Source organism: Haliotis asinina, chromosome 4, assembly GCF_037392515.1.
Source record: "Haliotis asinina isolate JCU_RB_2024 chromosome 4, JCU_Hal_asi_v2, whole genome shotgun sequence".
In the NCBI taxonomy this organism is placed as follows: Eukaryota; Metazoa; Mollusca; class Gastropoda; order Lepetellida; family Haliotidae; genus Haliotis; species Haliotis asinina.
Window position 1 is genome coordinate 31,547,443 of NC_090283.1, and position 27,504 is coordinate 31,574,946.

The 27,504-nt window shown below is 42.0% G+C and overlaps 1 long non-coding RNA gene across 1 annotated transcript in view; it reads right to left on the reverse strand.

Moving 5' to 3' along the window:
* LOC137282782 (uncharacterized) overlaps nt 1–26,833 on the reverse strand; it is a 97,194-nt gene extending 70,361 nt beyond the window's left edge. The window contains exons 1-2 of the long non-coding RNA XR_010956845.1: nt 26,738–26,833; nt 24,994–25,079 (exon numbers count right to left, since the gene is read on the reverse strand). This is a non-coding gene — a long non-coding RNA (uncharacterized lncRNA). The remainder of the gene's footprint in view (nt 1–24,993; nt 25,080–26,737) is intronic.
* Nucleotides 26,834–27,504: the final 671 nt, after the last annotated feature.

Consider the following 27,504-nt stretch of genomic DNA (forward strand, 5'->3'; position numbering starts at 1 on the left):
AAACTGACTCACTCACTGAATTGTTAAACATATCTGTTTTGAAACGTAGTTAATAAATACCATGAGGAAAGATATTCATGAATAAACTATACCCAAACACCTTGGCTCTTGGTTTAAGTTAGATAGGTTACCAAAATTGTACATCATTTTCATGTAAATTATGCTGGTAGCCTACGGTGTGTGGGGACTAGTGATATCCTCTTGTGAAAAATGGGTTAACAGACAAAATCTTCACTTCAAGCTTTAATTCTTTCAACACCGGTCAACGAGAGGCATATACTGCCATAATACCGCGTTCCCAGTTACTCTGAGGTCATAGATGAAACCTGTGTTTATCAAAATATCTGTTGATAAATCGTTATTACTACCACATATCATACTCCATTTGAAAGGTCTAAGTGAGTGAGTAAGTTTAGTTTTACGCCGCACTCAGCAATATTCCAGGTATATGGCAGCGGTCTGTAAATAATCAAGTCTGGACCACACAATCCAGTGAAAAACTGAGGCAATTGTTCCCATTTATAACACGTCATGATATCCCCTTCCCTTTTTCTTTTAATTCTGATTGGAAATTGGAAAATTATTATCAAAAGTTTTCTGAAATAATATGTATGGTCATGTATTTCCTGATATCATTGGCATTCTGCTCTGTAACCTGACATAACAGCATGAAATACCTGCGTTTTTGAAGCTTTGCATGAATAAAATGAGAGGCGATTCATTTGATGGCGGGTATCATTCAGCAGCTCTGAACATCAATAATATTGTTTTTTCAAAGTTGTAAGAAGCAAATTCATTGGATAAAGATTGATAAACAGATAGCAGCAATCAATACTGTCCTCAGAAATGGAAACCTGTAGATTCAGACAAAAGTTTTTGGTAAAATCATGCTATTAAAATCATCACCTATATGTATATTCTGAGATGGCAACCCTATATTGGGCCTAAGTGTAACACAGTGAGTCAAGAAGTGTAATATTTGTCGTCCAGTCACCTCGATATAGCACACATTTTCACAAAAATAATATTCTTGACAGAAATACAAGTCACAAATCATTATGTAACTCCATTCATCAAAAATTATTGGTCAGGGGACACAACATACTTTAATTCCAATTCCTTACAAATTAATTGGAATGAGCATGAATCTAAGAACAAGCAATTTTCATCGGTGTATGGTCATTTCTTCACCCATAGATGAGTATGCTATGAAACACTTCCTTGTGAAATGTTATCCACTTTATCCATTTCCCAGTGAAAAGCGCAAGGGTTGGCACCTCTGTACATAAGGTAACTTACAGGAAGTATTGAACTAGGTTATGACATGACAAGAAAATTTTATGTATGTATTTTACCATTAAACATCATGTCCAAGTATAAACTTCGTAGAGACGAAAGCCAAATTTATATTACATGATCCCACAGTAAAGATTGAAATTGTAAGTTGTAATGTTTGTTTGACAACTTTTACAGTTTTGTTGTAAGTTTTTTCTTCAGATTTGTTTAATTATTTCCTTGAACCACTGGTAATTTCCTCATTTAGAACTATGATGTGTAACCATTGTGGAAGCATGTGTCTGAGAATCAGGGCTTTTGTCAAAACATTGTGAAAAATAGTCTCTTATTCTAACCATACTGATAATATATGGCCACTTTAAAAGTAATAAGTGTTTTCAGGCATTATGAAAACTGAAAGATTTGAGAAATGAGTAGAAGTTCGGTTCCTAAAATAACTCATTATTTTGATGTGACAACACCCTGGTCCGTATTCTGGCTTTCAATGTCTGGTGACGTCTTATCAGGTTTTCGGGCCTACAGTGTTGAATAGGTTAACTTGAACTTCAAGACTTCCTCAAGGTTTTTAAGTCTTTTTCCAGGCTTTTTAAGGCAAATATATATTTTAAAAGCGAAGTGCCCAAAATACAGCCTTCTTAAAGACTGTATGAACCATGTTTGCCACGTGGCAGGTGGCTTTTTGAAAAAAGAAATTGAACCCATCCACTTTTCACCTGATATTACAGCAAGTACCCTGAAGACACCCATTAATCTAAATCTACTAAAGAGTGCATGCATCTGTTCAATGTGACCATACCTAATGACGTCCTGAGAATACCTTTACCTTGAAGATACACAAACCACCCTGAAGCCACCCAGGGATCTAAATCTACCCAAATTAACGTGTATCTTGACTCAGTCCATGTGACAACTTGATGACGTCCAGAGAATGTTCTTTAACCTCATGCTACGCAAACCACCCTGAGCACACTTTGTAATCTAAAGCTACCGTAGCTTGCATGTATCTTGTCTCCATCCATGCTCTACTCGATGCCTTTCAGAAAATACCTTTCACCTGAAACCACTCTGAAGACACCCTGGAATCTAAATCTCCCAGGTGTACATGTATCTGCCCTCTGTACACAGTCTATGTGACTATATACAATGACTGTACACAGAGTATGTGACAATATGTGAAATGACTTCCTGAGAATACCCTTAACCTGGAGCTACACAAACCACACTAAAGACACACAGTAATCTAAATCTATCCAAGCTTGCATATATCAGGCCTCTATACACATTGTCCTTATTGACAAAAAGAATAACTTTAACTTGGAGATATATAAAACACCCTGAAGCCACCCTGGGACCTAAATCTACCCAACCTAAGATGTATTTTGATTTCGTATACAGTTTATGTGACTACTTGATGACATCCAGAGAATATCTTTAACCTAAAGATACACAAGCCACCCAGAAGACACCCTCTAACCTAAATCTATCCAAACGTGCACTTATTTGGCCTCTCTACACAGTCTGTGTGACTACACATAATGACTTCCAGAAAATACCTTTACCCTGAAGATACAAAAAGCACCCTGAACACTCCCTGGAATCTAAACCTATCCAACCCAACATGTATCTGGCCTCTATGTGACTACTTGATGACTTCAAGAGAATACCTTTGACCTGATGCTATGCAAAACCACCGGGAACACACCCTGTAATCTGAATATACTATCATGAAATGATAATTCATACCAAAATTCATTATAAATTGTAACCAGTACAAGCAATATATTAGCATTCAAATATTAGGAAAATATGAATATAGAATATTAGTTTCATCATGTATCAGTAATAGCTTAGACAAGACTCCTCTCAAAAGTAGTAAAGCTTATCTCACAGAAATTCTATTGAAAAAGGTATAAGTTATGACCACACAATTTCATAGTTAAAATCCTAGCCTGAGGTAATCAGAACACCACTGTAAGACAAACCATTCACTAAGACAAGGGTTATGTCTAGACAGGTTAATAAACTGCTTTGATGAGGTAAACATGCCATCACCTACAGTAAAATAACATTATGCAAACACCAGTTAAGGGTCGTTAAAGATCCAGCCCAGAGTAAGCAATCAAGCATCCAGTAAATGTGCCAACAAGATTAATGTCACTTAGATAGTAGGATTAAAAGATTAAGTACTCCCCCTGTCTGGTCACTGAAGTTGTAATGGTAGGACACACCCCATTTTGTTTATTCTGTATTTCATTGGCTATTGTAGGTTACACCCATTTTTGTATCAGTCAGCAAATCAGAATCTTTGTATTGTTTAAATTGTAGTTAAATAGTCTCCAACTTCATTTGTCCATCAGTAGAGTTTAGACTCCCAACACAGGTCAGCTCTAGCCCTCAGCCCAGAGGGTTGTACCGACTCTCTGTGGCCACCCTTGTTACTCCATCTCTTGTAAATAAAATTGTAATTAGCTTCTTGTGACTTCGGACTCTTTGCTGAGTTAATTCCCCCAAGCAAACCAGCACGCCAGTTAGATAAGGGATTTCATTGGTACCCTCACTTGGACCCGAGATCCATATCATAACAATACCCTAGCTGGCATGTATCTAGCTTCTGCACAAGGTAAACATCACTACTTCATGACTTTAAGAGACTACCCATCACCTGAAGTTATATAAAGCACCCTGAACACACCCTGTACTTGAAATCTACCCAAGCCATCATGTATCTGGCCACCATACAAAGTCTGCTTGATGACTTCAAGAGAATACATTTAACCAGAAGATACACAAACCATGATGAACACATGTACACCCTATAATCTATCCAAGCAAGCAAGTATCTGGCTTCCATTCAGTCAATGTGACTATACATAATGGCTTCCAAAGAATATCTTTTAAAGATTTCTAAAACGTCCTCTACACATTGTTTATATTCGGTCTTAATGAACACCTAGATACATATAATATACACAAAATAAAGTTTTAAACTGTATTGTTTCATTATACAGCTTCTAATGTGAATCTATAACGCAGGGAACTTGTAAGCATTTCCTCATTTTGGAAGAAAATGAGGTAGGTGGTCACATGGTTGCTTGACAACATACCCAAGAGTCACTACCATACAGAGCCTGTTCGCTTACTAAGGTCTGCTTCTACTTTAGCAAATAAATCAGACCAGGAAGACCAACCTGAATTTGGATGACATAGTAGATACTGATAATACCACATACATATAACTGTTTTAAATTTAAAAGTATTTCTAGCAACAAGACCGACATGAATATTGATGATTCCACCAGTTGACAACATACAGCCGCAAGACAATCCCGATCCTGACTCAGTTTTGAATAGACTACAGCAGACCTATATACAAGCCAGATGCCTAAAATATGTTCATAGAAATCTGATCAGATACAGAATTTATTTTTCAGCAGTCATGGAAAAATTTGCAATCATTATAATGGCAATGCTCAATTAATGTATTAAGCCTGTCTTCCGGTAAACATTGGGAATGTAAACACTGAAATTGTTATACTTCGGGGTTCATTATTTTATGAAGGTTTTCAAGTAACTTTCAGCTTTATTTAATAAAATGTGTCCTCAGATTAAATTTATCCGTAAAGGTTTTAGTATGGTGATAATCTTTACCCTTATGGAAGTGGACAAGTTCAATCTCACTACTGAAATGTACTGATGTACCCTAAATGCGTTAGTGTATGTTTGGAGAGTAAATCGTTAAGACTTTTTATCAGTGCATCAAACATCAGTTTTATTACATTTTCAATTTCTATGTACGTGCAATCTGCAAAATTTGCAAAATCTGCATAATATACATAAAATGTAAAATGAAATGTGCTTGTAACCTTCATAACAGCTGATAATAGATATAATAAAGAATTATAGATGCAATAAATTCTGATAAATCCGTACTGTATCGTTCTCTTCAACTGTCAGCTAGTGGAAAAGAAATTTCTTCATTGTATTGTAGTAGTAATGTGTAAAGTGTGATCAGTCCCAAGGAAAGACCAGCAATTAAGACACCATTCATGACACCAGGACACGAAAATCAAATCACATAATTTATTTGCATGCAAACCGTTTATGACAAAATAATGAATACAGCATGTACTTGTCATCAAGGCGAAGGCTTGCATGTATATTACCTGGATGGACTGGCATGAGCCTAAGAAAACAAGACTGCTCACCAATAACGTGACAAAGTGGTGACTGCAATTTGGAAACATGTGGGTTAAGAGTAACCTAAATATACAGCTGCCATTCACTTTCATTTTATTTACTGTACACTGCCTTTAGGAGAGAAAGTGTGAGAGAGAGTCAAGGTTTAATCAAGCCCTACAACCCACCACCCACCCACCCTACAATTCAACTATCTTAACTTGGCTGAGGGTCAGTCCCTCATGGGATAACTGTCAGATATTAATCATTTATACTTATTTTTCAGCTATTATGTGCTGTCACTTACCACCTCTTCCACATGTTCCAAGTTCTCATTTGTCCATGCCAAAACTCTTCCCCATCCCCCCAGTGTGACAAGCACTCACACATATGACAATGCACCTGTCTAGGGAAATAGATGACTTGGCTCTACAGAGTAACAGTTACTGTGACAGTGAAAATATCCAGATTTTGCCAACATTGGGGTCTTTCCCAGCACTCCTCAAATGTTAAAAACACAGATGACCAAGCGTGGGGGGCTTCGAACTCTGCACAATGAGAGCAAACAATCTCTGACCTTCTTCTTGTCAAATAGAATTTCTCAGGAAATGCACATCCGTGTAGTCTACATAACAGGATAATCATCGAAACTGGAAGTGCAGTTGTCAGTTTCCAATACATAACCACAACAACACTTTATTCAAAACATTGCGCTTCGTATCACTTTCAAGTCAATGGCGAAATGTGAACACACTGAGCAGACTCTCGGTTATGACATCACACTCAAAGACTGAATAACATCATGTAATAAGAATGGCTAGTGTTTTTTAAAAATCCTGTAACCTGAAGATACACAAACCACCCTAACACCCTCTATAATCTAAATCTACCCAAGCTAACATGTATCTGGTTCCTTTACACCTTCTATGTGACTGTACATAATGACTTCCAGAAAATAGCTTTAACATGAAGAGACACAAACGACCCTAAGGACACCCTGGGATCTAAATCTCCCCAAGCTAGCATGTACTTCGACTCTACACACAGTCTATGTGAAAGTACATAATGACTTCCACAGAATATCTTTAACTTCAAGATACCCAAAACCATCCTAAAGACACCCTGTAACCTTCATCTACCCAAGCTAACATGTACCTGCCTTCTATACACATTCTATGTGACTACTTGATGACTTCTCTAAAATACCTTTAACCTGAAGCTACACAAACCACCCTCAAGAAACGATGTAACCTAAATCTACCAAAACGTGCATGAATCTGGCCTCTATACACAGTCTATTACACTATATGCAATGACTTCCAGAGAATACCCTTAACCAGAAACTACACCCTACAGACACCTGGTAATCTAAATCTACCCTAGCTGGCATGTATCTCACCTCTATACATGGTCTACTTGATGAATTTCAGAGTATACCCTCCATCTGAAGCAAAACAAACCACCCTGAAGACACCCTGGAATCTAAATGTACCCAAGCTAACATGTATCTGGGTTCTATACACAGTCTTTGTGACAATACATAATGACTTCGAGAGAACATCTTTAAACGCGAAGATACGCAAACCCCCCTGAACACACCCTGGAATCTAATCTACCCTACCTTGTATGTATCGTGTCTCCATCCACAGTCTACTTGATGCCTTTCACACTATACCCTTCACCTAAAGAGACACAAACCATCCTGAAGACACCCTGGGATCCAAATCTACACAAGTGTGCATGTATTTTGACTTTGTACACAATCCATGTCACTCCTTGATGACTTCGAGAGAATATCTTTAACCTCAAGATACACAAATCACCCTGCAATCTAACTCTAACTTAGCATTCATGTATGTGGCCTCCGGACACAGTCTGTGTGACAATATATAATTACTTCCACAGAATATTTTGAGCCTCAAGATACTCAAACCACCCTGAACACACCCCTGGAATCTGAATCTACCTGAATCTATACCTTGCCTGTGTACACAGTCTGTGTGACTGTTGGGAATGACAGCATGTTATGTCTCCAGTGTCTATTCTAGGATTTGTGCTATTAATGATCAAATTGCGCCTCATAAAGACAACAGAGCGCAAACTGTTGCGCATAGTAATTTGCTCTCTAACTACCTTTCAAAAAACATACGTAAAAAGCTTTATACTGACAAAGAATGACTTTTTAAAGTAACCTCCCTTGGTTAAAACCACTATCAGCACTGGGGAAACGAAATTCCATTCATATCAGTATGAAAATAGTTAACATTTTTGGATGAAGTTATGATTTGAATAATTACTTAATTGACAACGTTAGACTATGAACTCTAAACATAGTGCTTGTGTGCAGCACTTGCAAAACACAGTTTCATCGATCTTTTTTAGAACATCAGTTCGTTTTTGCTTCGTTTTCGAAAACAGACAATGTTATCACTTTAAGTTGCAGACGACAAATGAATATGAAATTCTTATTTACAATGGTTTATGGTAATTTGGCGCGAATAATGCCAAGCAAAAGAATGAAAATAACTGACTTTTTGCACAAAATACCACTGAGAAAGCAACAGTGTCCGCCATGTCTCCCCAGACCGATATGTCTGTTAAGGAGACATGTGAATCGAAAGGTGAGCAAAACCCCGAGACTGACCCCGGTCCCTCCTACTCTAAAAAAACCCAAACCAACTGTTTTTCAGAAAAAAATGGTTGCCAGAATGGCCACGGCTCTCTCAAAATGAGGTTGGTGCTATGATATGTGACTATTGTACCCCAAATAAAATGAGCAATAGTTTCACCGGTGGTGATTACAACAACTTTCGTACATCCACACTACTGTGAAAGACGGTAATTCCCCACCTACATTTTCCAAATCCAAATCCTCCTCCCCTCTTTTTTTTGTAAGGGGGGACAACATAATTGGAAAATTATTATAAAAAGATTTCTGAAATAATATGAATGATCATTGATTTATATCATATCATTGGCCTGGTAATGTGAATCAAAAGCAGGAAATACCTCTGCTTTTGAAGCTATGTATAAATAAAATGTCAGGCGATTCATTTGATGGCTGGTATTGTTTGAAAGCTCTAAAACCAACAATGTCGCTACACCCTTGCCAAGAGCATTTTCCTACTTGTAAGGAGCGATTTCACTGGATAAAGATTGGTTTCTAAAGAGACTTATTTGCCACAGTCTACTATAAGGATTGTGATTGGTCGAACTCAGGCATGTGACCTTAGGTAGCACTTCATATTACAGCCATGGATGCTGTTCTTGAAAACAAAAACCTGTAGAGTCAGACGGAAGTTTCTAAAATCACTGCCTATATGTATGTTATGGAACTTAATGCATGTATCATGCTAGATTATGACCTGTGACAAGAAAGTTTTATGCATATATTTCAGCATTAAACATCATGTCCCATTGTCAAGTTCAAGATGAGGAGAGCTGTATTGAATTATATTATACACTATCACACAATAATGATGGAAATAGTAACTTGTAATGTATGTTTAACAGCTATAGTAAACTTGTAATGTATGTTTAACAGCTATAGTAAACTTGTAATGTATGTTTAACAGCTATAGTAAACTTGTAATGTACGTTTAAAAACTTTAACGAGTACTGTTGTCGATTTTTTTCATCAGTTTATTCAATTTGTATGATTATTTCCTCAAAACATCATTACTTTGCTCTTTTGACAACTCTGATGTAGCCGGGAATCGTGGTTTTCAGTAACATTTTAGGGTGGTGTTGGTGGAGTGTGTTGGAAAAACCTGTCTCTGACTGGGCAATACTCAAAATAACAGCCAATCGCACAATCCAATACACATACATTTGGCAGCTTAATTCTGTTAACAAGAGTCATCAGAAGACAAATCTTCTGACAGTCACTCATTGTCTTTTTAGACCAAGTCTGATTTGTTTCCATGGAATTCATGAAAATGGTAAATGCCATATATCTGTTACCAACAAAGTCAAAATTTCAAGATATGTCTCATATATCTGAAAAGATCTGTTGAAAGATATGAAATGGTTTTCAACTTGCGCTTTTGGAACGAAGCCCATCCCTACATTTTGAGACCAAGTCTGAAACGTTTCCATGGAAACCGAGAAAATAATAAATCAGAGCAAAAGGCACCACTTTGGGGTCTGCTACACATATCTGCCAAGTTTTACTGACAGATATTAAGAAGTTTTTGAGTTCTGCTCTGGAACGAAAGACACCTTTCACTTTTAAGACTAAGTCCAAAACATTTCCATGAAGACTAAGAAAATAAGAAATCACAAAAACCTGTACATAGGAAAAGGCACTACTGTAGGTTCAGATTGATATATATGTGCCAAGTTTTGCAGACAAATATTGAATGGTTTTTGAGTTCTGCTCCGAAAGTGGAACACACCTCTCACTTTTGAGACTATGTCTGAAACATTTCCATGGAAACAGAGAAAATAATAGCTTACAAAAACCTGTAAATAGCAAAAAGCACCACCTTAGGTTCTGATTGATATATCTACCAAGTTTGGCAGAAAAATTATGAACTGTTTTTGAGTTCTGCTCTGGAAACGAAGCCCACCCAACCATAAGACCAACACCCAAATGTTGGAAAAACAAAGAAAATGTAAATGCCAAAAATCTGTAAATAGCAAAAAGTACAACCATAGGCTGTGATTACTATATCTATCAAGTTTGGTCTAAAAAGTTTGATCGGTTTTTGAGTTATGCTCCGGAAACAAAATGATTACAGATGGACGGTGGATGGGTGGATGGACAGACGAACGAACAGACAGGGACGTCGACTATATCCCCTGCATTACATGCCCGGGGGCAGGATAAAAAGGAAAAGGCACAACCATCGGCAGAGATTAATATATCTATCAAGTTTGGTCTAAAAATATTGAACGGTTTCTAAGTTATGCTCCAGAAAGAAAATGATTACTGACGGACGGATGGACCGTCAATGCCAGGGGGATTAAAATGGATGTACCAACACATACATGCGTCAAAAACATCAAGATTTAGTGGTTACTTTCTGATGAATTAGTAAATGATAATCTTTGTAATTTGTTAGGTCAATATGTGAAAATAACATCAAAATCATCGATCAGCCCTGATTGCCCAATGCAATAAGAAATTTGAAAATGTCATCAGACTAAGACCGAAGTCCGATGACAGAGTGAAACCCTTAAAATTGTATTAGTCCCATGGATTGATACTGTAAGATGTTTTGGTAGTCTTCTGGGAGATTTACGAGCCTTAGGCTAGTGAACTAGTGTAGATTTCGAACTCTGCACAAACCCTCCTGAAGACACCCTGGAATCTGTATCAACCCAAGCTCACATGTACCTGGTATCTATACACATTCTATGTGACTATATGTAATGACTTCCAGAGAATATCTTTAACCTGAAGAGACACAAACCACCCTATAGACACCCTGGGATCTAAATCAACCCAAGCTCACATGTATCTGGTATCTATACACATTCTATGTGACTATATGTAATGACTTCCAGAGAATATCTTTAACCTGAAGAGACACAAACCACCCTATAGACACCCTGGGATCTAAATCAACCCAAGCTCACATGTATCTGGTATCTATACACAGTCTATGTGACTATATGTAATGACTTCCAGAGAATATGTTTAAACAAGAAGGACCAGACAATCCAGTGATTGATATCAATTATGAGTGATCAGAAAGCAGTAGCTGACGTGTCTACCATAACATTCACAAATAAGCAAGCAATACCTGACAAGATAAGGCAATGGATAACCACGGTTTCCAATGACATTTATGTTTGTGAGTCTGGTTGATTCTCCAAATTTGTTTTGGTACTTGACATCAAAATTTGAGTGTCAAACAATTTACAAAGACAATCGATTTTCAAAGAATAAATTTTTTTTCAGGACATGTCTGTATGTCTGAATTCTAAACAATTATCAAGTGTACTTCTGAATCAGTTTGAAATAGGATATGCCCTGAAAAACAAGGATGGAAATAGTATCTACACCTTCTGTCATGGATACACTGCCAACCAGATAACAGTGAAGCAAATCTGTGCCACGTCCGGAACTACAAGAAAGAAACCTATCATCCATTGTGGTAAACTGCTGCGACACGGCTGTGGGAAGTTAATAAAGCATTGCTCATGGGACACACATTACCACACAGACAACAGTGAAGTGGATCTGTGCCATGGCCAGATTTGTGCAATTCACTGACAGTCTCAGAGCCAAGGGACATAAGAAACTTCCACAATTAACTTGATGCAAAATATTTGAACGTAAGATGTAACATGGATGTACTACCTGGGAGAATCTTCTTTGTTGCCTGAAAGGGCAGTGGGGGATTGGGGTGTGTCATCTAGGGGGGAGGGTATGTCACATGTGTTGTTCAGCAAACGTACAATAGGGACTGTCTAGGGGTGTCTGTCATCTAGGAAAAGGTGTGTCACCTGGGTCAACCTCCATATTGACAAGTGGACGATGGTGTGTCATCTGGGTCAATCTCCATATTGACAACTTGGGGTGGGGGTGCCTTCTGGGTCAATTTCCCCAAGGACAAATGGGGATGAGAGTTGACTTCTGTGGGAATGGTGTGTCACTCTCTAGACAACTGGAGGTGAAACAGGTCAGTCATCTGAGCCAGGGTGTGGCAACTGGGTAACTCTTCATACAAACAACTACGGGTGAGGGAGATCAGTCATCTAGGGGAGGATGTGTCACCTGTGTCACTCTCCATGTAGACAACTGTGGGGGGGAGGGAAAGGGAGGTGTCAGTCATCTGGGGGAGGGTATGCCACTTTTGTCACTTTCCAAATACACAACTGAGGGTGAATGAGATCAGTCATCTGGGGAGGGTGTGTCACCTGGGTCAGTCTCTATATTGAAAACTGGGGATGAGGGGGTGTCAGACATCTGGGGAAGGGTGTCTCACCTGGGTCAGTCTCCATATAGACAACGGGGGCTGAAATACATCAGTAATCTAGGGCAGGGTGTGGCACCTGGGTCACTCTTCATATAGACAACTGGGGGTAAGGGAGATCAGTCATCTGGGGGAGAGTGTGGCATCTGGGTCACTTTCCATATAGACAACCGGGGGTGAGAGGTGTCAGTCATCCGGGGGAGAGTGTGGCACATGGGTCACTCTCCATATAGACAACTGGGGGTGAGAGGTGTCAGTTATCTGGGGGAGGGTGTGTCATTTCTGTCACTCTCCAAATACACAACTGGAGGTGAGTGAGATCTGTCATCTAGGGGAGGGTGTGCCTCTTCTGTCACTCTCCAAATACACAACTGGTGGTGATGGGGGAGGGTGTGTCACCTGGGTCACTCAGCAGGGGATGAAGGGTATCCAGGGTTCGAAATTAATGCTTTCAGGTAGCAAAATCTCATTCTGAGTCATCATACCAAGAGTCATCAGAAGATGACAGATCCCCAGGTCCCAACATACCTGAAATGACAAATCATCTGACAGTTATTTGATGTTTTCTTAGATGAAGTTTGAATTGTTTCCATGGAAGTCATGAAAAATATAAATGCCATACATCAGTAAACAGCAAAAGGCACCACTTCAAGATCCGTCTCATATATGTGCCAAGATCTGTTGAAAGATATGAAATGTTTTTTTTCCAGTTATGCTTCAGAAATGAAGCCAATACCTCCATTTTGAGACAAAGTCCGAAACGTTTCCATGGAAACCGAGAAAATAAGAAATCACAAAAACCTGTAAATGGCAAAAGGCACCGCTTTAAGTTCTGATTCATATGTCTACCAAGTTTTAAAGAAAAATATTGAATGGCTTTTGAGTTATGCTCCGGAAACGAAGTCCATCCCTCCATTTTGAGACTAAGTCCGAAACATTTCCATGAAAATAATAAATCACAAAAACTTGTAAAGAGCAAACAGCACCAGTTTGAGATCTGCCACACATATCTACCATATTTTGCTGACAGATATTAAGAAGTTTTTAAGTTATGCTCTGGAAATGAAACACACCTGTCACTTTTGAGACAAAGTCTGAAACGTTTCCATGGAAACTGAGAAAATAAGAAATCACAAAAACCTGTAGCAAAAGGTATCACTTTAGGTTCAGCTTGATATATGTACAAAGTTTTGCAGAATAATATTGAACAGTTTCTGTGTTATGCTCTGGAAACAAAATGATTACGGACATAGAGACAGAAGGATAGACAGACGATTTGTCAACTGTATCCCCCCGCATTACATGGTTGTGTGTATGTGCGGTGCGGTGCGGTGCAGTGCGGTGATAATAATGCTACTACCAGGTAAGGGTATTTTTCTACCAGGTAGCAAGTACTTGCTAGAAGCAAAAAAAGTTAATTTCAAACTCTGGGATCAGTCATCAGGGGGAGGGTGTGTCACTCTCCATATAGACATATGGGGAAGAGGGGTGTCAGACATCAGGGGGAAGGTGTGTCACCTGGGTCACTCTCCATAAAGACAATGGGGGATGAAGGGTACCTGTCATCTGGGTATGGGTATGTCACCTGGGTCACTCTCCATAAAGACAATGGGGGATGAAGGGTACCTGTCATCTGGGTATGGGTGTGTCACCTGGGTCACTCTCCATAAAGACAATGGGAGATGAAGGGTACCTGTCATCTGGGTATGGGTGTGTCACCTGGGTCACTCTCCATAAAGACAATGGGAGATGAAGGGTACCTGTCATCTGGGTATGGGTATGTCACCTGGGTCACTCTCCATAAAGACAATGGGAGATGAAGGGTACCTGTCATCTGGGTATGGGTGTGTCACCTGGGTCACTCTCCATAAAGACAATGGGAGATGAAGGGTACCTGTCATCTGGGTATGGGTATGTCACCTGGGTCACTCTCCATAAAGACAATGGGGGATGAAGGGTACCTGTCATCTGGGTATGGGTGTGTCACCTTGGTCACTCTCCAGATAGACAATGGGGGATGAAGGGTACCTGTCATCTGGGTATGGGTGTGTCACCTGGGTCACTCTCCATAAAGACAATGGGAGATGAAGGGTACCTGTCATCTGGGTATGGGTGTGTCACCTGGGTCACTCTCCATAAAGACAATGGGAGATGAAGGGTACCTGTCATCTGGGTATGGGTATGTCACCTGGGTCACTCTCCGTAAAGACAATGGGAGATGAAGGGTACCTGTCATCTGGGTATGGGTATGTCACCTGGGTCACTCTCCATAAAGACAATGGGGGATGAAGGGTACCTGTCATCTGGGTATGGGTATGTCACCTGGGTCACTCTCCATAAAGACAATGGGAGATGAAGGGTACCTGTCATCTGGGTATGGGTATGTCACCTGGGTCACTCTCCATAAAGACAATGGGAGATGAAGGGTACCTGTCATCTGGGTATGGGTGTGTCACCTGGGTCACTCTCCATAAAGACAATGGGAGATGAAGGGTACCTGTCATCTGGGTATGGGTATGTCACCTGGGTCACTCTCCATAAAGACAATGGGAGATGAAGGGTACCTGTCATCTGGGTATGGGTATGTCACCTGGGTCACTCTCCATAAAGACAATGGGAGATGAAGGGTACCTGTCATCTGGGTATGGGTGTGTCACCTGGGTCACTCTCCATAAAGACAATGGGAGATGAAGGGTACCTGTCATCTGGGTATGGGTATGTCACCTGGGTCACTCTCCATAAAGACAATGGGAGATGAAGGGTACCTGTCATCTGGGTATGGGTGTGTCACCTGGGTCACTCTCCATAAAGACAATGGGGGATGAAGGGTACCTGTCATCTGGGTATCGGTATGTCACCTGGGTCACTCTCCATAAAGACAATGGGAGATGAAGGGTACCTGTCATCTGGGTATGGGTGTGTCACCTGGGTCACTCTCCATAAAGACAATGGGAGATGAAGGGTACCTGTCATCTGGGTATGGGTATGTCACCTGGGTCACTCTCCATAAAGACAATGGGAGATGAAGGGTACCTGTCATCTGGGTATGGGTATGTCACCTGGGTCACTCTCCAGATAGACAACTGGGGGTGAGGGGTGGGGGTAGGGGTAGTTCTAGAGCTACACAAGCCAAAAACACCAAACTGAGGACACCCTAGAATCTAAACACACTCTTGATATGACAAACATGCTCACTATACTCAGCATGTTTTGACCACTTGACCAGTTCATGATGTACATGGTCACTATACTCAGTAGGTTTTGACCATTCTACCAATTCAAGAGAAAGATTTTGACTTGCATCTACACAAACAAGCATGAAGACACCCTACGATCCAAACACACCCTTCCTATGCGAATGCGTGTCCCTACTCTAAGATAAAGCCTTGAGCCCAAGCTATACAAACTACCCTTAAGACACCTTGTACTCAAAATCCGTCTACCCTGCAATAAAAAAATCTGTTGTGTTCTGTTCTGGCACTTGATCATTTCCAGAGAAAACATTTACCCTGAAACTTTACAACACATTCTTAATCAACCCATACTATGATGTATAATGTATAATGACTACTTGACCTTTCCCAGACAAAGCCTTTAACCTGAAGCTATGCAACCAACCTTCAAAACACCCGGTTATCTAAATCTATCCATGTTACAACCTGTCTGTGACCAACACTTCCAGGGATTACATTTAACCTGTAGCTGTGCAACTCACCCTCATCACATCCTGTTATCCACATCTACCCATGTTATGACCTATCTGGCCTGTGTAAGTCTATCTGACCAATACATGCAGGGAATACTTTTGACATGAAGCTGGGCAAACCATTCTAATAAAATTTGGGAATCAAACCCTAGCTAAGTGTAAATAGCAAACGCTTTAACCAGTGGGTTACCTCACAATCCCCTTTAACATGAAACTATACAACCCACCCTGAAGACACAGTCTATGTGACTACTTGATGACTACCAGAGAGTACCTTAAATCTGAAGCTATACAAATCACCCTGAAGACACAGTCCATGTGACTACTTGATGAGTGAGTGAGTTTTAAGCCACATTTAGCAATCTTCCAGCCATGTGGTGGCGGTCTGTGAATAATTGAGTCTGGACGAGAAATCCAGTGATCAACAACATGAGCATCAATCTGCCCAATTGGGAACTGATGACATGTGTCAACCAAGTCAGCGAGCCTGACCACCCGATTCCATTAGTAGCCTCTTACGACAAGCATAGTCTCCTTTTATAGCAAGCATCGGTTGCTGAAGGCCTTAATCCTTAAGCTACACAAACCACCCTGAAGACAGTCTATGTGGCTACCTAATGACTTGATGAGTGTTACCAAACAGGGCCTAGATTTTCAAAGCTCTCTCAGCGCTAAGATAGTCGTAAGTTAATCTTAGTGGATGGCACTTACTATCTTTGCACTAAGAGAGTTTAAAAAATCTAGGCCCTGAACCTATAGAAATGACCTGTCAGTCACCCTGTAGAAATGTGCTAGCACGTACCTGGCCTCAACATACGATCTATCTGATACCATTCTATCATGTCCAGAGGTAAACTTTATACAGGTGCTATGCAAACTACCCAAAAGACACCTTGTAAACCCAATCTGAATTACTCTCTTTATCACTTGACATTTTATAGTGAATTACACTTAACCTGAAACAAAACAAACCATATATGACACACTTCGTAATAACGTTTTTACCACAAGAATATTTCTAGACCATCCACGTTAAACCTGAACCTGGGCTCATATGTGTTACATCTGTGAACATCTTCAGCAACATCTACTACTTGGATCATGTGGCACCCTTGCTCACTTGATCAGCTGACATCTTTGTACCAAAACCTGTATATGTCAATCAGTGCATTGTGTGGTTCAAATTCCACTATTTATTTATTGCTGTCTTAAAGCTGGATTCCTGCTAAATGCAAAGTTTTCACTATGTGATGGAAGTCAGGAACAAGCCAAATACTGATGAAAGCATGCAAACCTACCCAAAATTTTACATGAGTGTGTGAATTTAGTTTTCGAAGCTTTCAGAAACATTAGAGCAAAATCAGGGCAGGCAATACCAAAAATTGTACATATGTGGCGACTTGAACCCGGGTCTTAGGTGTAACAAGCAAACCCTTTAACCACTAGGCTACTCCACAGCCCTTAATTGTGTGTGAATCCCTAAAGCATTGGAACACAATCCTCACTGATGGCATGGCTCAATGAAGACAGCATTCCAGTCAGAAAATATTCAGTCAAATAGATCATGATGACAATTTGGCAACAGTCACAAACATCCACAAACTGGAAAACTTTATTGCTTAATACACAACACTATTCATTCAAATCAGGGCCCTGGAACCATCTTGGTCTTGCTACACTCTGTTGGAATGAATCTTGAATAGCTGCCGAAATCTTGGGTCTGACAAACATTATCCAGAAAATATGTTATCACTCATACAAGATGAAATACTCAGACAGTATATCAAGTAATTTTACAACTTCCACAATTATAATCACTCATATTTACAAAAAACAAACAGGACACTGCATCCTTAAATATACCCTTGGCCTTACATCATGTGATTCATAGCCATGGTGACAGTAAACTGTAATGAAATAATGATTTCCTAATTTGATTTTATTTTGTTCGAATTCTGAAGTTAATCCAGTAAATGATATCAAGAGCAGTGATCTTGGCCATCTAATGGTCAGAAAATCTGACTGTCTGGTACAACTAAGCAGAACTAACTAGGGCCAGTTCTTACAAAGAATCGAAGAAATTAGTCTCTGTTATCAGGAACTTGACTCTGTTTTCTATACACTGAGTACGGAACTGGTCACCTCAGTATATCTGGTCACGAGGGTGGCTGTGACCATGAGGGTGGATCTGGTCATGGGGGTAGATATGACCATGAGGATGGATCTGGTCATTGGGGTAGATATGACCATGAGGGTGGATATTACCAACCAGGTGGATATGTTCATGTGGTTGGGTGTGACCATGAGGCTTGATCTGGTCATAGGAATAGGGGGTGGATTTGGTCAGGTAGTGTATCTAGTCATGGGGGTGGATCTGGTCATGAGGGTGAAAATGTTCATAAAGGTGCATCTGCTCACGGGGTGGATCTGGGTGTAAGGGTGGGTCTGGACCTGAGAGTAGATCTGATCATTAATAACCTCAATCAAAACTGATAACATCCAGAATCCTTCTGCAATACCCATGTAATGCATATCTGGTTTAACCATTTGACTGACCTAAACTAAACATTTCACATGCAAAACACCATGCTAACTGAACAACTGGAGCTTTTCAGGAGAAACACCCCACAATCTAAACCAACTGCCCTAGAGGCATACTGTATACCAAACCAAACAGTATCTAGGCCCAGTCAATGCTTCCACAGATATATCTGTAACATGAAGTTACCTGAACCATCAGCAAGATACAATGTTATCAAGATATAATCATTCATGTATATATCTGGCTACTATGACACTTATTCTGACCAGTTGACAATTTCTAGATTATGACTTAGAGGTTCCACAATCAACCTTGTAATCTTACACCAGCCTCTGTGTATCTCACCTGATTTGCATGTATCTGACCTCTATATACAGTCTATGTTACTACTTCATGACATCATGCTTGCACCCTGGAATCTAAATCTACCCAACCTTGCACGTATCTGGCCTCTATACACAGTGTATGTGACTACTTGATGATGTCCAGGGAATACCAATCACCTCAAGGTACACAAACCACCCTGAAGGCACCCTGTAATAAAACTCTTCATAAAATAACATGTATGTTGCATCTGCACACAGTTTATGTGACTACTTATGACTTCCACGTGCGAACATCTCCAGAAACTTTAATCAAGAATCACAATAAATCAAAGCCATCCAGCAAAATTATTCACACTAAAAGGTGACTCTTATCAAAAGACTGAACTTTTACACTTGATCTCAAAATTAATTAACTACTTTCACGACACTGGTATAAAAGGTGCAAGAGACTTGAAGTCAGTGACTATGTTGAAAGTTGAAAATGGCACGCCTCAACAATGTGTCAGTGAGTTAATATTAAAGGTCACACTGGCAACATCTCCGCCATATCGTGACAAAAATAAATTCAGCTAATGCATCTCACCAAGGTGTAATAGTAACATGTATTCATGAATGTGAATCCTCGCTCCCAAAAAAACCCAAGGTTACTGAAAATAGTGGTGGAACCGCTGCCAATGACAACTGGAACTCTGGTAATTCCAATGTCTGTAAACTAATGTTTGCAAACACAGTGTCTCATGACCATATTCTAGCAGCAATAACGACAATGGTGACTATAGTTAATGACTTCCAGAGAATACCTTTAACCTGAAGATACACAACTTCCTGTAATCTAAATCTAACCAAGCTGGCATGGAACTGGCCTCTATACTCAGTCTACTAGATGACTTCCAGAGAATACCTTTAACCTGAAGATACACAAACCACCCCTAACACTCCCTGTAATCTAAATCTACCCAAGCTGGCATGTATCTGGCCTCTATACTCAGCCTACTTGATGACTTCCAGAAACCACTTTAAAGACACCCAGCAACAACACTGTACTTAAGCTGGCATGTACCTTGCTTCTGCTATCCAAAACTACCCAAACTACAATTGATCTTGGCTAGAACAGCCTCTATATTGAAGATGCACAAACCACCCTGAAGACACCCTGTAATCTACTCATGTTAGTATCCATTTGGTGTCTGTACACAGTCTATTTAACCACCACTTGACCATTTCTAGAAGTCCCTCTATACTGAATGGGGGTCTGTCATCTCGGTGAGGGTGTTTCACAGGTCACCTTGTGCAGATCTGTCATCTGGGGGAGGGTGTGTCACCTGGGTGGTCTGCTGTAAGGGGGAGGGTGTGTCACCTGGTACATCTGCGGTCTGGGGGAGGGTGTGTCATCTGGCTATTTCCATGGGTCACATGATGGGGATCTGTCATCAGGGTGAGGGTGTTTCACGGGCCACCTTATGGGGATCTGCCATGTGATGGAGGGTGTCTCACCTTAGGGATCTGCGGTCTGAAGGAGGGTGTGTCACCCAGGGGGTCAGCTGTCTAGGGGAGGGTGTGTCACATCGGAGCTATGCTGTCTGGGACAGAGTATGTCACCAGGGGTTTGTTACATGGGTTACCTCACTGCCATCTGGGAGGGGGCGGGTGTGGCCCTGGGACGTCTGCTGTTTGGGACAGTGTGTATCACAGGGGCTTGTATCGCTTTGAAACGGCGTTCGAAAGACATATAGATGTATTGACCCTACCCAAGTACTATATAAAAGGAAAGGGATGTAACGAGGAAACCACCCCCTCCTCGATCAAAGTTACATGTTACCGCGTAAAATATTTTTAAGGCCCCATCGAGGCCAACGGATCGAAAGCCAGATGATTTCCCTTCGATCGGCCGCGGTATTCCGAGGGTCGGAAAACTTATTACAACATCTACATGTCATTTTTTCGACAGTAAGCAAGCATTTTCACCAAAATAGCCGGGCCATCCGACTGGTTGGAAACAAAATATACAGTGGAAATGGCCAATCGGATGGCCCGAGTCTGTTTGTGCGGATCTGCTCAGTTCACTTGAATGTCAAGGTCGCTTATGGCCGACATGTGAGTAGGATTGCCGGCTATTTTGGTGAAAATGCTTGCTTACTGTCGAAAAAATGACATGTAGATGTTGTAATAAGTTTTCCGACCCTCGGAATACCGGAATACCGCGGCCGATCGAATCCAGCCCAGCGCTGGTGCTGCCAACGTGGCTGGAATTAATAAACGAATTGAAAAGGTGAGTTTTCGCCGTATTGGGTGATCCATGATTTTGGCGTCAAATTGCGGAGGTAGCTGTTTTCGATGATTCGTAGCGTATAACTTTTGAAAGAATGATCTGATTGTGACCATTTATAGCTCATTGTGTAGGGAAATCATCTGGCTTTCGATCCGTTGGCCTCGATGGGGCCTTAAAAATATTTTACGCGGTAACATGTAACTTTGATCGAGGAGGGGGTGGTTTCCTCGTTACATCCCTTTCCTTTTATATAGTACTAGGGTAGGGTCAATACATATATATGTCTTTCGAACGCCGTTTCAAAGCGATACAAGTCCCTGTGGTGTGTATAACCAGGGTTACCTACATAGGTTACCTCATTGCAGGTCTGCCATCTGGCGGAGGGTGTGTCACCTGGGGAGTCTGCTGTCTGGGGGTGGGGGTGTCACCTGGGAGGTCTGCTGTCTGGGGGCGGGTGTGTCACCTCGGTATGTGCATGGGTCACCTCATGGGGGTCTGTCATCTGTGAGAGGGTGTGTCATCTAGTGGGTCTGTCATCTGTGAGAGGGTGTGTCATCTAGGGGGGCTGTCATCTGGGGGAGGGTGTGTCACCTGGGAGGTCTGCTGTCTGGAAGAGGGTGTGTCACCTGGGGGGTCTGCTGTCTGGAGGAGGGTGTGTCACCTGGGGGGTCTGCTGTCTGGGGAAGTGTGTGTCGTCTGGGGGGTCTGCTGTCTAAGGGTGGGGGTCTCACCTGGGAGGTCTGCTGTCTGGGGGCGGGTGTGTCACCTGGGTATGTTCATGGGTCCCCTGGGTATGTGCATGGGTCACCTTATGGGGGTCTGTCATCTGTGAGAGGGTGTGTCATCTAGAGGGGCTGTCATCTGGGGGAGGGTGTGTCACCATGGGGATCTGGTTTCTGGGGAAGGGTGTGTCACCTGGGGGTCTGGTGTCTGGGGGTGGGGGTGTCACCTGGGAGGTCTGCTGTCTGGGGAAGGGTGTGTCACCTGGGAGGTCTGCTGTCTGGGGGCGGGTGTGTCACCTGGGTATGTGCATGGGTCACCTCACGGGGGTCTCTCATCTGTGAGAGGGTGTGTCATCTAGGGGGGCTGCCATCTGAGGGAGGATGTGTCACCTGGAGGGTCTGCTGTCTGGGGGAGGGTGTGTCACCTGGGAGGTCTGCTGTCTGGGGGAGGGAGTGTCACCTGGGTATGTGCATGGTCACCTCATGGGGGTTTGTCATCTGTGAGAGGGTGTGTCACCTTGGGGGGCTGATATCTGTGAGAGGGTGTGTGATCTGGGGGCTGTCATCTTGGGGAGGGTGTGTCACCTGGGAGGTCTGCTGTCTGGGGGAGGGTGTGTCACCTGGGTATGTGCATGGGTCACCTCACGGGGGTCTCTCATCTGTAAGAGGGTGTGTCATCTAGGGGGGCTGCCATCTGAGGGAGGGTGTGTCACCTGGAGGGTCTGCTGTCTGGGGGAGGGTGTGTCACCTGGGAGGTCTGCTGTCTGGGGGAGGGAGTGTCACCTGGGTATGTGCATGGTCACCTCATGGGGGTTTGTCATCTGTGAGAGGGTGTGTCACCTTGGGGGGCTGATATCTGTGAGAGGGTGTGTGATCTGGGGGCTGTCATCTTGGGGAGGGTGTGTCACCTGGGAGGTCTGCTGTCTGGGGGAGGGTGTGTCACCTGGGTATATACATGGGTCATCTTATGAGGTCTGTCATCTGGGGGAGGGTGTGTCACCTGGGTATATACATGGGTCACCTCATGGGAGGCTGTCACCTGGGGGAAGGTCTGTCACCTAGGGGTATCTACATGGGTCACCTTATGGGGGCTGTCACCTTGGGTTATCTACACTGTGTCATCTCATGGGGGTCTGCCATCTGGGGGAGGGTGTGTCAGGTAGGGGTATCTACACTGGTTACCTTATAGGGGTCTGCCGTCAGGACGGTGTGTCAAATGGCAGTATCAGCATGGGTCATGTCATGGGGGTCTGTCATCTGGTGGTGTCCACATTTATCACCTAAATGGGGATCTGCAATCTGGGGAAGATTGTGTCAACTACGGGTATCTACATTGGTGACCTTGTTCAGGGTGTCACCAGGGGGAGGGTTTGTCACCTGGGGGAATCTACATGGGTCACATGATGGGGTGTGTCACCTGGGGGAGGGGGGTATGTCACCTGAGTTATCTACAAGTTTCATCTTAGCGGGTTCTGTCATCTGGTGTGTCACCAGGGGGAGGGTGTGTCACCTGGGGAGGGTGTGTCACCTGGGTTATCTACAAGTTTCATCTTAGTGGGTTCTGTCATCTGGTGTGTCACCTGGGTATATATATGGGCCAACTTGTTGGGTTCTGTCGTCTGGGGGAGGGTGTGTCACCTGGGGTTATCTACATTGGTCACCTTATTGGGGTCTGCTGTCTGGGGGAGGGTGTGTCCTTTGGGACAGTTCATAATCAGGGGACCCATGAAGGTCCCAGGGTAGAATAGGCCTTCAGAAACCCATGCTTGCCATAAAAGCCGACTGTGCTTGTCGCAAGAGGCTACTAACAGGATCGGGTGGTCAGGTTCGCTGACTTCGCTGACACATCATCGGTTCCCAATGGCGCAGATTGATGCTCATGTTGTTGGTCACTAGGTTGATGTACAGACTGCCGCCATATAGCTGGAATACTGCTGAGTGCGGTGTTAAAATAACTCACTCACTCACTCTGTCATCAGGGGGAGGGTTTGTCACCTGGATTATCTACCTGGATCAATTTATGGGGTCTGTCACCTGGGGGATCTACATGGATCACCGTATGGGGGTCTGTTACCTGGGGATGGGTGTTCCACCTGAGGGATGTACAATGGTCACATTATGGGAGGTCAGTGTCACCTGGCGTATCAACATGGATACCCTTCTGGAGGTCTGTCATCGGGGGGGGAGGGTGTGTCATCTGGTGTTTCAATATGGGCCACTTCATGGCGGTCTGTCGACTTAGGGAACGATGTTTAAATGAGAATCTGTTATCTTTGGGTGTGATATCTCTGGCGTCTGCCAACTGGAGGTATCTACATGGGTCACCTTATGGGGGTCTGTCACCTAGGGGATCTACATGGATCACCTTATGGGGGTCTGTCACCTGGGGAAGGGTGTTCCACCTGGGGGATCCACAAGGGTCACATTATGGGAGGTCAGTGTCACCTGGCGTATCAACATGGGTACCCTTCTGGAGGTCTGTCATCAGTCGGGGAGGGTGTGTCATCTGGTGTTTCAATATGGGTCACTTCATGGCAGTCTGTCAACTTAAGGAACAATGTTTAAATGAGAATCTATTATCTTTGGGTGTGATATCCCTGGCGTCTGCTACCTAGAGGTATGTACATGGGTCACTTTATGGGGGTCTGTCACCTGGGGAAGGGGGAGTCAGCTGGAGTAGAGTGTATCAACTTATGAGGTCTGTCATCCAGGGAGGGTGAGTCACTTCGAGCAGAGTATATCACCTTATGGGGGACTGTCACCTGGTGGAGGGGGAGTCACCTTGAGCAGAGTGCATCAACTTATGGGGCTGCCACCTGGGGAAGGGTGAGTCACCTGGGGGTATCTACATGGGTCATCTTATTGGGGTCTGTCACCTGGGGGAGGGTGTGTCACCTGGAGCAGTGTGTATCACCTTATGGGGGTGTGTCACCTGGGAAAGAGTATGTCACATGGGGGTATCTACATGGGTCACCCTATGGGGGTCTGTCACCTGGGGGCAAAATGTTTACCTGAAGGGACAGTGGTTACCTGTGGGGTCCGTCATCTGAGGGGACAATGTTCACCTGTGGGATCTGTCATCTGTAGGGACTGTGTTCACCTGGAGGGTCTGTCATCTGGGTGAATGGTAGTCACTTGGGGGTCTGTCATCTGTTAGTTTTAGAAAAATAATCAACATGTAAACATATCTGTACTCAACAATACAAAATTAACATTTCATTACAAAATAAACCATATATTGCATTGCATTGTAAGTAGAAAACAGTTATTCTTCATTATTGCATGTTTAACAGATGGTGTTCACTTGTCATTGTTTACAGTGTATGTCAAATTCTGGGCACAAAATAAAAAATTCGGAACAAAATATGCCAAAAGCATATTTTCTGTTTATTGTGTTCTGTTGCAGATATAGAAAATTCTTGTTGCTGTACACTATTAGCCCAGAGTTTAGTTGTTGGTTTGAGTTACTGAGTGTAATATCATCGTAGAATAATACATATAATCATGGTTATAACAATATACGATACTAGTAATTCAATTAACACAGGCATGCTTTAGAACTTGTGCGCTACATGAAATAACAACCTTAAAAGCCCCTGGGGCGGTTATCTGACCATCTCTCCGTGCGATACCGGAACAAGGGTCAACTTCGCTTCACCTTAATCCTGGCATTGCACCTTGAGAAGGACATTTCCCTTGGCATATCAAGTTTGCCACTCATGTGCCTCTACCTTAATGTTTTAATGGAAACATCTTCAATAAATAAATACAGAACAAGTCAATTTTTAAAAAATTAGTAATACATGTGGACATTGTCCTTAATAATGATGACTGTCAACTAAAACGGGCATGTTTTTGACCTAGTAGTATATGCAAAATAATAAGTTTGTGATTCGCTGCGATAACCACCTCAAGGTCCCCTGCAGGTGGTTAACACAGCAAACCACTCGCTTGGCAGTGGTCATTTCACCCATAACCCAAGGACTCCAGTGTCCCCTTATTTTCAAACACTGCTTAACATTTTTACATTGTCAACAATCATAACAATACTGAATGCTGATGTTCAGACCTGTTCAGAGTCCAATATTCAGCCCCAAGTCTGCAGCAAATTGCAGAAGAAATTCCCAGTTATCATAGCATTTACTAAAGAAAATTAAAAACAATAAAATGCTGGACAATTATGAACATGTGGTTCCTTAAAAGATATAACATAAAATTAACTAACAGGACTGGAGAGTATAATTTATAACCATTCCCATCCAAATAATCATTTAATCAAAGCATGTCAATTTTTGTAAATTGTACTGCAACAATGATTGCTGTCAACAATATGATACCTACAAACTAAGTCAAATTATCTTAAATGCATCGCTCTTGCATGCTTGCCATGTAAAACAAAAGATAACTCGGAAACAGACCATATGAAAAACCGCACACATTTTGGTCTGCCAGATCTGAGTTTCAGCTTTTTGGAATTTCTTCCCGCGATATTGTTCAAGTTCAAATATAAACAAATAACAAAATTCACATCGGATACACTTACGATGTATGTATGAAACACGTTTGATAGTTCAGAATTAGCTGTCATATTAATAACAAACACGGCCTTTTTCGCGAGAGGCGTTGAGATCAATCGCCTGCTGACGTTTGTCCCTGGCAACACTGGCAACAGTGGATGATGGCCCAGTCGCATGCCTGCTGTGCCATATCTCTCTAAAACGCAATCAGAACATAAATAAATATATCTGAAAGGTATAAACAGTTACAACACTACCTTATGCATCCACATGTTGTTAGGATGTCTCATGACATATCGCATTTTGTTCATGAACTTCAAAACTAGACGCTATCATTTCCAGCACGCTCTTCCTTGCCGCCATTTTCTTTTTCAAGAAAGGTCAAGGTCGTGATAGACGGCAAGCGTACCACAGATAAAACAAATATGATTTTTCGTTTTTGTCACTGTGTTTCCATTAATATATATTCTAATTGGACGAATCGGGGTGAGAGTCATTTATCGTTTATTTTGGTTTGAATATATATGCTTTTTTTTAAAGAAAAAAATGTTTATCATCATGAAAAAATGCATTAATTTCAAGCTTAGATCTATTTACTTTCAGAGCTTGTCAGGGATACACAGCTCAATTAACATAATATTGTAAAACATATAAGGTGTTCATCATTTAAATATATAACTTATGGAATAATATTCTTGCAGTAGATTCAATAATATGCTATTATATCGGCAAAGTTTATGAACATCACTTCACCAATATAGACTGGCATGCGTAAAGACCCTGAACCAGTACAGTCCATGCCGGGTTGGAAAATGTGCTGTAGCAAGTCTAGATAAGGAAGTCTTTGGGCTCCTGTTATACTGAATGAATAAAATGTTGGCACTCTTTATACACATATGAGGTTCGGGGTAGAATAGGCCGTGTAGGTACCCACAAGAGAAACACCATCACATAGATAACAGACCCCCAGGTGACACACCCTCCCCAGACGGCAGATCCCGATAAGGTGACCCATCCTCCCGAC